This window comes from Dipodomys ordii, unplaced genomic scaffold (assembly GCF_000151885.1).
Source record: "Dipodomys ordii isolate 6190 unplaced genomic scaffold, Dord_2.0 Scaffold247, whole genome shotgun sequence".
Taxonomy (NCBI): Eukaryota; Metazoa; Chordata; class Mammalia; order Rodentia; family Heteromyidae; genus Dipodomys; species Dipodomys ordii.
The window spans coordinates 557462-569866 of record NW_012267463.1 but is presented as its reverse complement, the minus strand read 5'-3'; the positions used below and the strand labels follow the sequence as shown (position 1 = coordinate 569866).

At 41.0% G+C, this 12405-nt stretch overlaps 1 pseudogene; it reads left to right on the top strand.

The window, feature by feature from the left end:
• Positions 1-9292: 9292 nt before the first annotated feature.
• On the top strand, positions 9293-11095 carry LOC106000848 (annotated as a pseudogene).
• The last annotated feature ends 1310 nt before the right edge of the window (positions 11096-12405 follow it).

Genomic DNA, 12405 nt, shown 5'->3' with positions numbered 1-12405 from the left:
ATTTTTATTCAGGATCAAGAAACTGGCTTTATTTAGTGTTCTCATCTTCCAGGCTTTGTCATCCTCCACAATATCTGATGCCACTAGGCTTCTGAGCTTATAAATGCTTTTTATTGAAACATTCTGAGTAACTGCTGATTGCTAGAGGCATTTAATCAGAGCCCAGCTATTGAGCGGTGCTTTTGAAATCTTGTTTTATTCTTTCATCAATAACATTGTCCTGTTGAGTGTGAAGTGGTATTTGGAGAAGTATTCACAAGTTTTGAACCAAAAAATAGGTAATGTGAAAAAGGAGTTTTTTTGTCCCCTTGGATATTTTGTCACCCTGCTAATATGAACATCTCATAAAACAATTAAGTGTGATAACAGATACAAGGAAGCATTGATGAACTTTGTGGTGTGGGCCTCCGAACTTTAGTGTTGAAGAATCTTAATTTCTTCTTTTTTTTTTTTTAGTGTAGAATTTGAACTCAGAGACTGACAGTTGCTAAGCAGCCACTGTACCACTTCAGGCACTGCCCCCAGCCTTTTTTTACTTTGGGTTATTTTTCAGGTTTTTCCCAGGGTAAAACCAGGTTTCCCCTGGACCATGATTCTATGTAGCGGAATCACAAGTTTATACCATCATGCTTACCTTTATGTTGAGATGTGGTTTCACTAATTTTTTTTCTCCTTTTGTCCTGTCTGTCCTTGAACCAAGATCTTCCTGATCTCTGCTTCCAGCATATCTGGGAAGGCCTGGGCCACTGTGCCTAGCCTATACATTAGCTTTTAGGGTCAACAACCATTTGTGGTAGGCTGCTTCTAAAGAGGCTCCTAGTGACCTTTGCACACAAATGTTCACTCCTCTGTATTCCTCTGTGCTTGTGAGCTGCATCTAACTACCTGGTTCTAATAATGAAGATATATGATATCCAGGCATTGGTGGCTGATGCCTGAATCCTAGCTACTCAGGAGGCGGAGATCTGAGAATTAAGGTTCAAAATTAGTCCAGGAAGGAAAATCCATGAGACTAATTTCCAGTAAACTATTCAGAAAAAGCCAGAAGTGGTGCTATGGCTCAAGTGGTAGAGGACTAGCCTCAAGCAAAAAGAAGCTCAGGGACAGCACTCAAGTCCTGAGTTCAAAAAGAATGGGGCGGGGTGGGGGGAGAAGAAGTTATGGCAACAGCCACAGGTGTCACTTCTGAGATGAAGGAACAGACTGGCTTCTACTTACCCGGTCTTACTCTGTGACTTTCCTGCTCCAGAAAGCCAAATGCCAGGTTCTGAGAACCTCTGGAGAGATGCTCATGCAGTAAGAAAACAACAGGAAGATTGCATGCAGCAGCTGACACCAAAGTAAAGCCCTCCCTTCAACAGCTGCAAAAAAATTGAATTCTGCCAGCCACAGAAGAGGCCCCCAGTGCAGCCTTGGTTTTACAGCAGTCAACAACTTGTTTGAAGCCTAGTTCAGTAATATGTCACACTCAAATTACTGACTCAAGATAATTATTTGCTAGATGGTTTTCATCCCAATTATCATTTTGGTTCCCACCCACCGGGCCAAGTATTGAGGCCATTTCCAGATAGCTTCATAGAGAAGGTATCCCTAAGTGCCCAGGACTGACTTCCAGTTTACAGGCTATTATATCGGAAGGAAATGAGCTTCCGTCTTATTTATGTGAGTGATTTCATTGCACAGCTAACCTTTGCCCACATAGTCATTGTTCAAACCTCATATGCTATCATCTTATTCCATAGGCTTTTTATTTTCCTGAAAGACACAGGCCAGATTTTCTAATATAGTTCTGACACATAGGAGATGCTCATGTAGCATTGTTTAGTCTTGAAATGAATGGGAAGATATCTAGATTGTAGTAAATTTCAGTATGCATTGCTGTTGTCTTATGGTGCAGACTTCACTTTTTAGTAAGTAGAATTGTCTCAAATATTATTGAAAGTAAAAAAGTTGCTAAGCTTTTATATATTTTTTATTATAAAGATACTGTACAGAGGGGTTACAGTTACATGAGTAAGGTAATGAGTATATCTATCAAACATTGTTACCTCCTCCTTTGATTTTCCCCCACCGTCACCTCCCTCCCCACCTCCCCAACTCCTCCCTCCCCCCCACATTGTAAAGTTTACTTTCAACATAGTGTCCTGTATATCTCATCATCACAATGGGTCAACCCCATTTTAGCATTTTGCTATACCCCTTCCCCTCCCCAAATTACAAAAATGTACATACAAGATACAGAACACCGGAATCAAATGGAGTGAAAACGGGTTATACCATGGGGGAAGAACTTACAAAAGAAACAAAAGAATCACATAGTACATTATCAGTACATTAAAAACACTAGGAAGAAAGAAAAAATCCCTTGTGTCCCTGTCTTGGGGTACATTTCAGTTAACATTATCTCATATGGTCAAATGTACATAGTCTTTGACATTCTCTGCTTGTCGTTGCAAACAAGGGAAACCATGGGACCTATGTTTCTTTGGGCCTGGCTTATTTCACTTAATTTTTTTTTCCAGCCCTGGGGCCTGAACTTAGGCCCTGAGCACTGTCCCTGAGCTTCTTTCATTCTAGTCTAGCACTTTACCACTTGAGCCACAGCACCACTTCTGGTTTTTTCTGTGTATGTAGTACTGAGGAATCCAACCAAGGGCTACTTGCATGCTAGACAAGCACTCTACCAGTAAGCCACATTCCCAGCCTCTAATCTGCTAAGCTTAAATGTTGATTAGTATATATTATTGTATAGTATTAATATATAATATGTATTACTAATATATGTTATGCTATGTATTAATGAAATATGTTATATATTATGTTACATATTGTTTTACATTAATATAGAATGTGATATATAACATTGTAAGCATTATATTATATAATTATATATAAATAACACATAATATATAAATCATATAATTATATAATATAGAATTGTACAATAATTATACGTTATAGCATTATAAATATTAATAAAATATAAGTATATCATAATTATAATTATACATATATACTATATATAGAATATAATATATAGCATATTATATATTGTGCATAATATATATTTTGTATGTTTATATAATATATAAGTATATTTTATATAATATATAATATGTTTTATAATGTATACTATAATCCTTATAGTGTATTATTAATCTATTGATATGTTAACATTATATATTGGAGTAAATATTAATATGTAATAAATTATTAATAATTACAATCTTAATAATTATTGTTTAAACTGCTAAACTTGAGGGTAATTTTTTTAATGATAAGTTTGCTGAGGTTAATTTTTTAATGTAGCCATAGATAACTAATACAGTGCTGAAAGAGAGAAAGGGATGATGCACCCCAACTTCACTCCTGGGGTAAATCTACAAGATGTTTCAGCATTTGCAGAAAGTGGGCATGTCATCATGAATCTTGCAGCACCAGAAAACTGTAATGCAGAGCTGAGCTTCTCTACCAGATCACCTGTCAGCTGTCTAAACTCCATGCCCTACCCCCTCCCCCAGCCACAAATAAAAGCACCTAAAATTTAGTTTTCTACTTGGAAAAAATTATATTAAGTGAAGTAAGCCAGGCCCAAAGAAATGTAGATCCTATGGTTTCCCTTATTTGCAATAACTAGTATATGTCTGGTACAAGCAGAAAAGGTCAAAAGCTAATTACATATGACCAGAGAAGATGATAAGTGAAATGAACCCCAAGATAGGGACACAAGTGGTTTTTTTTTCTTTCTTGCTATTGTTTCTAACTTATTTATAAGGTACCATGTGATTTTTTTGTTGCTTTGTATGTTCCTCCCACCCGCTATAACCCCTGTTTTCACAGTATTTGATATCAGTATAATTTGGGGAAGAGAAGGAAAAAAACAAAATGTGTAAATAGGGATACCAGTTGACCCATTGCAACAACGAGATGTACAAGACACTGTTGAACAATGAACTTTACAATTTAGGGGGGGGGGAGTGTAGTTGAGGAGGTGGGAGGGAAGGAAGGTTAGGGGAAAAACAAAGGAGGAGGCAATAATGCTTGATAGGAAATGTACTCATTACCTTGCTCATGTAACTGTAACCCCTCTGTACAGTATTTTTACAATAAAAATCTTATTTTAAAAAAAAATCAGTCTTGGGGCTGGGAAGGTGGCTCAGTGGTGGAGTGCTTGCCTTGCATGCATGAGGCCCTGGGTTTGATTCCTCAGCACCACATAAGCAGAAAAAGCCGGAAGTGGGGCTGACGCTCAAGTGGTCCCTTCAGCTGAAGAGCTGAGGGACAGCGCCCAGGCCCAGCTTTCAGGCCCCATGACCGACAAAAAAAAAAAAAAAATTCAGTCTTTCCTTCAAGGATAGGAAAAATAGTGAAATGTGATTATTCTGAATCTGAAAAGTAAATTGCAATTAAATCCTAACTCTTGAATTGCATCCCTTTTGTGTTGCTTATTAATTCTCCTTAAAGTAAGATGAATATATCCTAAAATGAGTGAAAGATAAAATTATATTCAGATTCCATAAAGGGCCTGGTGCTGGTGGCTCATGCCTATGATCCTAGCTACTCAGGAGGCTGAGATCTGAAGATTATGGTTTGAAGCCAGCCTGGCCTTCACCAAAACACCAGAAATGGAGTTACAGAGCAAAGGACAGAGCATTAGTCTAGAATGAAAAGCTAAGGGAAAAGCCCAGGTGCTGAGTTCAAGCCCCAGTACCAACATCAAAGCAGGGGGAAAAGATTCTGTTAAAGCCATCCCATAGTTCAGCCTCCATTCTGTGTAGTTCCAGTCCTGGGCTGCAGGGATAGGTGGTTGTTGGGTCAGCCAATTTAGAAAAGGATAGAAAGACAATTATAGAGGGTGACAGCCTCCTGTCCAGAACCCTCCCTGCTCCCAAATGAGAGCTGATACCACCTCTATCTGTACATAGAGGCGAAGACTGCCTGGGAGAGAAGGTCCACTTCAGCCAAAATGGTCAAAAGATCAATCAGGAAAGATTGGTTTGTTTTGTTTTGTTTCTGAAATTGTTTTCAACAGCTAATGACCACAGCTACCAGCTTTAAAAGATAAATTGCACCCTTAGTTGGATTTGTATGTGACTTTTTCTGTGAATTTGAAGCTACTGTTGTTGACATTATTTCACCCCATAGCTGATAATTGTGGCCTAAATCTTTTTCTCATATGAACTCATCAGATCTTAGAAACCTCTAGAAACAACAGTGCCTGTGGCTTTGGAAGCCTCTCTCCTTCTGATCTCTACAGAAGAGGCAACAACTGAAGGTCTGTTCTTTCCTTTCTGCCTTTTCTGAAGTGCTGGGTTGGAACATAAGTCCCAAAGTGTGGTAGACCACACTCTACCCTGAGCTACATCAACAGCCCTCATTCTGCCATCTTCACTGCTAGATAGCAGATAGTGGCTTGTTTCCTGCAGGGTGGGGAAAAGTACCTGCCTTCCAGTAGGAATCTTGACAAGTTGGTAAGTTTTGGGTTTTGTGCCAGGACAAAGAGTTCTGAGGCCCTCTTACTTAGCTTTTTCTCTCACCAACTAGTGCTCTAACATAAACTATGCCTCCAGTTCCATTCCTGTCAGTTTTAAATAAGGCCTTTGCACATACATTCAAATCCTTTTGGTTCTGCCAGCATTGCCTTCTTCCTTCCTTCCTTCCTTCCTTTCTTCCTTCCTTCCTTCCTTCCTTCCTTCTTCCCTCCCTCCCTCCCTCCCTTTCTCTTCTTTTTCTTTCTCTTCTTTCTTCCTTCCTTCCTTCCTTCTTCCCTCCCTCCCTCCCTTTCACTTCTTTCTCTTCTTCCTTCCTTCCTTTCTTTTCTTTCTTTCTTTTTCTTTCTTTCTTGCTTCCTTCCTTCTTTTCTTCCATTCTTTCTGTCTCTTTCTTTCCTTCCTTTCTTCTTACTTTCTTTCTCCTCTTCCTTCCTTCTTTCTTTCTTTCTTTGCTCCTTTTTTCTTTTCTGTTCTTTTATTGATGTCAGACTGGGGCTGAATTCAGAGCCTGTGTGCTATCCCTAAGCTTTTTTTTTTGCTCCAGGCTGGAGCCCTAACAATGGAGCCACAAATCTACTTTCTGGCTCTTTAGGTTTAATTGGAGATAAGAGGCTCAGAGACTGTCCTTTCCAGGCTAGCTACAAACTTGAGATTCCTAAATAGCTAAGATTGCAGGTGTGAACACCAATGTCCAGCAGCTACCTCTGAAAGGTAGCTGGAGGATCCAGTTTGCTTCCCATTCCCTCCCCCCATTTCAAATGCCTACATGTTAATTTTTTTGCCAGTCCTGGGCACTGTCCATTAACTTCTTTTGCTCAAGGCTAGCACTCTACCACTTAAGCTACAATGCCACTTCCAGCTATTTCAGTTGACATCATACTGACAATGGAGCCCAAAGTGTCATGCATGCTAGTCAAGCACTTACCACTAAGCCACATTCCTAGCCCCATCAGATTTATTTTTTTAAAAGAAATACCTACCATACAAAGCAGGTTCTGGAGAAACTTCTAGGAAATGAAGGAATTTCCCTGAGCTGAGAAGTCAGCAGCAGGCTGAGGCTTTACAGAAATCTGCCTTTGCCTAAAGCCATGTCTTAAAGGGTGAACCGAGGGATGCAGCTTTTCTAAGCTGCCATTTTTAACTCTCCATCCTATAAAACCACCCTTGCTTTTCTTCCCTCATCAGGTAAGCAAAGCTAGTGATCACACACTGTTCTTAATTACAAGTTTCCATGGCTCTGTATTTGGAGAGCATTGATTTCTTAGGCTGTAATCTACATTGTAACACACTGAGCTGCATATAGGCAGCTCACCAGATGTGTAAAAGTTTGGATTTAATGACAACATTGCAATAGCAGCACCAGAATTTCGAATATGACCACTATGAATACTAATGAAATCCAGCAATGAAACAGAAACATGTCTTTCTTTGCCTTTTTTGTCCCTTCCTTGAAGATGGAGAGACAGAAAGCAATCCACTGTCTCATGAATACTTCATCTCATAAAGAAACTCCAGTTAAAAGGAACCACAGCAGGATCCCAGTTGCCCATGACCTAGCTACTCAGGTGGCTGAGATCTGAGTATTGCAGTTTGAAGCCAGCCAGGGCAGAAAAGTTTGTGAGAATCTTATTTCTAATTAACGAACAAAAAGCCAAAACTGAAACAGTAGCTCAAATGGTAGAGTACCAGCCTTGAGTGAAAAAGGTAGGATATACCACCCAGGCCCTGAGGTCAAGCCCCAATACCAGAACACACACACACACACAGAGCAACCACAGTAGTTTCAGTTAGGGGACATGCCACATAGCAATAACTCAAAAACTTATTTTTGTTAGGATATATTATACGAAAGACCTTCATTATGACATTTCCATTCATGTAACAGAGTCACACGCCCTGTCTCTGTTACCCTTTCTCTTCCTCTACATTCCTTTTATCAAAGAACCCCCCACTTTACAAAGGGTTTAGTATTTGTATGTTTGTTTGGATGCTTGCTTTTTGGAGGTTCTCAGGGCCTTACAATTGCTGGGCAGGTCTCCTACACTTGAGCTGTGCCCCAGCCATTTTTGCCTTGTTATTTTTTCAGATAGAATTTCATAATTCTTGCTCTTAATTCTCTTACTTAGGCCTCCCACATAGCTGGTATTACAGGTGTATGCCTCCATATATGGCTTTTAGATTAAAATAGGGGTCTCAAATGAGTTCTTTTGTGTGGCTTGTGTGTGTTTGTGTTTGTGTTGAAATTTGATCTCAGAGCACGGCACTCTCACTTGGCTTTTTCAATCATGGCTGGTATTCTACTACTTGAGTCACACCTCCAGCTATGGCTTGTCTCTTAGTTAAGTGCAAATAAGACTATCACAGGGCTGGGAAGGTAGCTCAGTGGTAGAGTGTTTGCCTTGCATGCATGAGGCCCTGGGTTCAATTCCTCAGCACCACATAAGCAGAAAAAGCAGGAAGTGGTGCTGTGGCTCAAGTGGTAGAGCACTAGCCTTGAGCTGAAGAGCTGAGGGACAGCACCCAGGCCCAGAGTTCAGGCTCCACAACTGGCAAAAAAAAAAGACTATCACAAACTTTCCTGCCTGGGATGACTTGGAAACTGAATCTTCAGATGTCAGCCTTCTGAGTAGATAGGATTACATGTAATCCTGAGTAGCTAGGATTGCAAGTGTAAGCCACTGGCTCAATGGTTCTTTCATAAATCTGTCTACACTTTTTCCTTATTCTGTATTTTCTTCTTTGGCTGGGCACCAGTAGTTCACACCTGTAATCCTAGCTACTCAAGAGGCTGAGCTTTGAGGATCACAGTTCAAAGCCAGCCCAGGCAGGAAAAGTCTGTGACACTCTTATCTCCATTAAACCACTAGAAAACCAGAAGTGACACTGTGGCTCAGTGGTAGAGGGCTCACCTTGAACTGAAGAACGCAGGGACAGCGCCCAAGCCCAGAGTTCAAACCCTATGACCACCGCCACTAGCAACAACAAAATCCATATTTTCTTCTTCAATGTTCTTAAAGTAAACCTAAGAGGCACTGTTCTTGCTTCTGTGTAATGCAAAGCACCCTAGGAGCTGAAAGAAATTAAAGTGCTCACGTAAGAAACAAGTGATGGGCAGACTGGCCTTGAAAGGCTCAAGAAGGCTTGAGCTAGAGATGCTAAGCTCTGTTCTAAGCGAGGAGAGACAAACTATGAGGGAGGAGTGTTCCTCTGCCTGGCAATAAACTGAGAGTTGGTGTGCCTCTGACTGAATGTAACCGTCATTTTCCTCACTGCCACCACAGGTGGGACTATGCGGACTATGTGAGCCTCACCCAGGAGAAGGAGGAGGAGAGAAGATGGAGGGAATGAGGGAGGGGAAGGAGGAAAGGAAGGGGAAATGAGAGGAAGAAAGGAAGGAAAGAGCAAAGAAAGAGGGAAAAAAGGAAGGAGAAAAAGAAAGAAAGAAAGAAAGAAAGAAGGAAGGAAGGAAGGAAGAGGGAGGGGGAGAGAGGGAGGGAAGGAGGAAAAAAGGAAGGAAGGAAGGAGGAGGAGGAGATGGAGGAGGAAGAAGGAAAGAAGGGGGAAAAAAGGTTGATGATACAGGAGTAGTATACAGATATTAAATAGTTAATTGTGATTGCTCAGAATCAGCCTGCTACTTTCCAACAAACCAGTGCTCCAGGACCTCATGTCATTACACCTCCTCCTGCACTGAATTGGAGATGAAAGGGAATAGAACAGATGCCAAGGAAACCAGAAGAGATGAAAGGATTAGGACTTCTTCAAACAACTCAAAGACTTGAGACTCTCCATTCTGCTTGATGAAGCAAATGCAGCACATCACATCCTCAGTGATGAAGCCAGTGCAACTCCGGAGAGCCCTGAATGAGAAATCATCAAGCCATGGCTCCACACAGGGGTCCCCTGATTTTCATGCAGGAGAGGTGCCTCCTACTTGAGAACAAGGTTCTTTCTCATCTGAGACAGAATGAATGAAGTTACAAATGATTAAACCCCACCTTAGTCTTTTAAATCAGTATTCATAGTAGTCAAGACTTTTTTGACTTAAAAATAACAACCTATCTGGGTGCAGATGGCTCATGCCTGTAATCTTAGTTACTCAGAAGATTTGAGGATCAAGGTTCAAAGCCAGCCCAGGGAGGAAAGTCTGTCAGACTCTTATCTCTAGTTAATCAACAAAAAAAATATCCAGAAGTGGAGCTATGGCTCAAGTGGTATAGTGCTAGCTTTGAGCATAATAGCTCAGGGACAGCACCCATGCTCTGAGTTCAAGCCCCAGGACTGGTACAAAAAAAAGCATAACAGCCTAGCCAGGTGCTAGTGGCTCATATCTATAATCAATCCTACCGACTCAGGAGGGTAAGATCTGAGGGTTGCAGTTCAAAGCTAGCCTGGGCAGGAAAGTCTATGAAAATCTCCAACTAATCAGCAAAGAGCCAAAAGTAGAGCTGTGACTCAAGTGGCAGTATGTCAGTCTTGAGTGGAAAAAATAAAAAAAATTATACCAGTATGAAAACCAGCACACACACACACACACACACACACACACACACACACACACACACAGAACCTAACATAACTCAGGTTTTTTTTATTACTGTTTTTAAGGAAATGTATATTTTTCCCATAGCTGAGGAAAATACTAGAAAAAGTCACATATTTAGTAGCTCTGGAAAAAAAAAATCAAGCAGGTGACAACTATCCTTTCCAGGCACAGCCCTGCATATGTCTTCTTCTCTTTCCCTTCCAGGCACAGCTCTGCACATGTGTGGTTCTCTTTCTCTTGTGAGAAATATGTGTTCACATACTTCCACCACCTTCTCACCAAATAAAAGGAACCCAGGGCGTCCTGCTGAGGCTACTTACCCATTAGGACCCCACTCACAGCCCATTTGTAATCCAGCACTTGAGAGACTGGAGCAGAAGGATCACAAACTCAAGGACAGCCAGGGCTACAAAGTAAGACTATGTAACGAGGATTTTTTTAATCAAGAAAATAATAGAAAAGGGGTGTTTCTGTGACCACCACTGAGGCCTAGCTGCAGGGGGAGCCTCCTGGACTACAGGAAGAGAACCAGCAGAGCTCCTGGGTAGAATTGCACTGCAGCAATAACAGGAATAGGAGCAGTATACCAGCCTCAGTTTCTATTTATAATGCCGACATGGAAAAAAATACTTCTGGATGCCCAGCATGAATCTGGATGGCAGAGCTCCAAGAGCTCTCACTGTGACAGTCCACCTCATGCACACAACCACAGGACTCCAACCAGGGCTTCTGAAGTGGACACACACAGCACTTGAGAGAGAGAAAAAAAGATCCCAGTCCAAGGAAGATTAAAGCCAGAAGAGAGAAGTTGAAAAATCTTGAAGAAAAATTCAGATAGGATATGGGATTAGTCCAGCCAGCCAGAAAATATCCCCCCTAAGGCATTCCCTTTTAAACACCCAAAGCACACAGCTACTCTCAGTGTGATGAAGAAAGGGGCATTTTCTCAGCCTAGCTTCTGAAAGACTTCCTTCCCTCCCTGCTGATCTCTCACCTACTGGCCATTGGACTGGGGATTCATATGGGGAGGCACTTGACAACCACCAGGACCTTCTGATGGAGCGCAGCTGACCTGCTCACAGTAAGATCTCATCTGAGCCAACACAGCCAGCTGGAGAGCCATCATGGTCTGAGGGCAGCTGCACCATTTGTATTTATCCATTCTGTAAATGTGGTGATCCTAATTTAGTAAGATGAAAGAATAGACACTGAAACTATACTAACTTACAAGTTTCCTTTTTTAATGCCAAATATTTTATTGTTATTATAAAGGTGATGTATAGAGAGGGTACCATTTGTAGTAAGTTTTCATTGGGTATTAGATATAAATAGTATGAATAATAATTTTAATGAACTATTAATAATGTATGTAGTATTTAAAAATGATCTGTAACCTTAATTCAGCTAACACATGTTAGGTATTAAAAGAATGAATAACATTGATAGTCAACTCAGTACATTAAGACATTTGTCTAAAAGGACTATTGTGGCCTTATTATTGCATTATTGTAGAAAATATGATGAATTTAATTATCTATAAAGAAAACATCACCATATGAACTGTTGAGTACTAGATTGAAACAAGGGATGTGCAGGCACCTGTGCAGGCTAGCAATGAGGCTCAGGCTGCCATCTGCTCACTCAGTTATCTGTTGAATTGCAGCATCAATCCCTTCTGGTCAAGTTTTGTGTACTCTTAAGAATCAGATTTATAAGCAAATCTGCCCCCCACCCCTGCCCCACTCTTTTTCTGTCAGTCCTGGGGCTTGAACTCCAGGCTTGAACTCCCTGAGCTCTTTTTGCTCAAGGCCAGTGCTCTACAACTTGAGCCACAACACCACTTCCTGTTTTCTGGTGCTTAATTGGAGATAAGAATCTCATGAACTTTCCTACCTGGTCTGCCTTTGAACCGTAATCCTCAGATCTAGCCTCCTAAGATAACAGGACCCAGCTTATCTGTCTCCTTTAAAAGACTATAAATAGTAAAGAAATAACTCTTTGCCAAATCTTTCTGATATTATTGAATGACTTAAAAGCAAATACCATAGAAGTTGCTATTACACCAGAAAAAAAATACAGTAACAGTTGGACTTGAGCCAGTGGCTCACCCCTATAATCCTAGCTACTCAGGAGGCTGAAATCTGAGGATCTCAGTATAAAGCCAGCCCAAGCAGGAAAGTTCATGAGACTCTTTATCTCCAATTAACCACAGGAAAATTGAAAGTGGCACTGTGGCTCAAGTGGAAGAGCACGCACCTTGAGCAAAAGAAGCACAGGGTCCGCACCCAGGCCCAGAATTCAAGCCCCAGGACTGACAATAAAAAAAAAAAAGTTTACGTGATGGCACATACCCAGCACTCAAGAGGC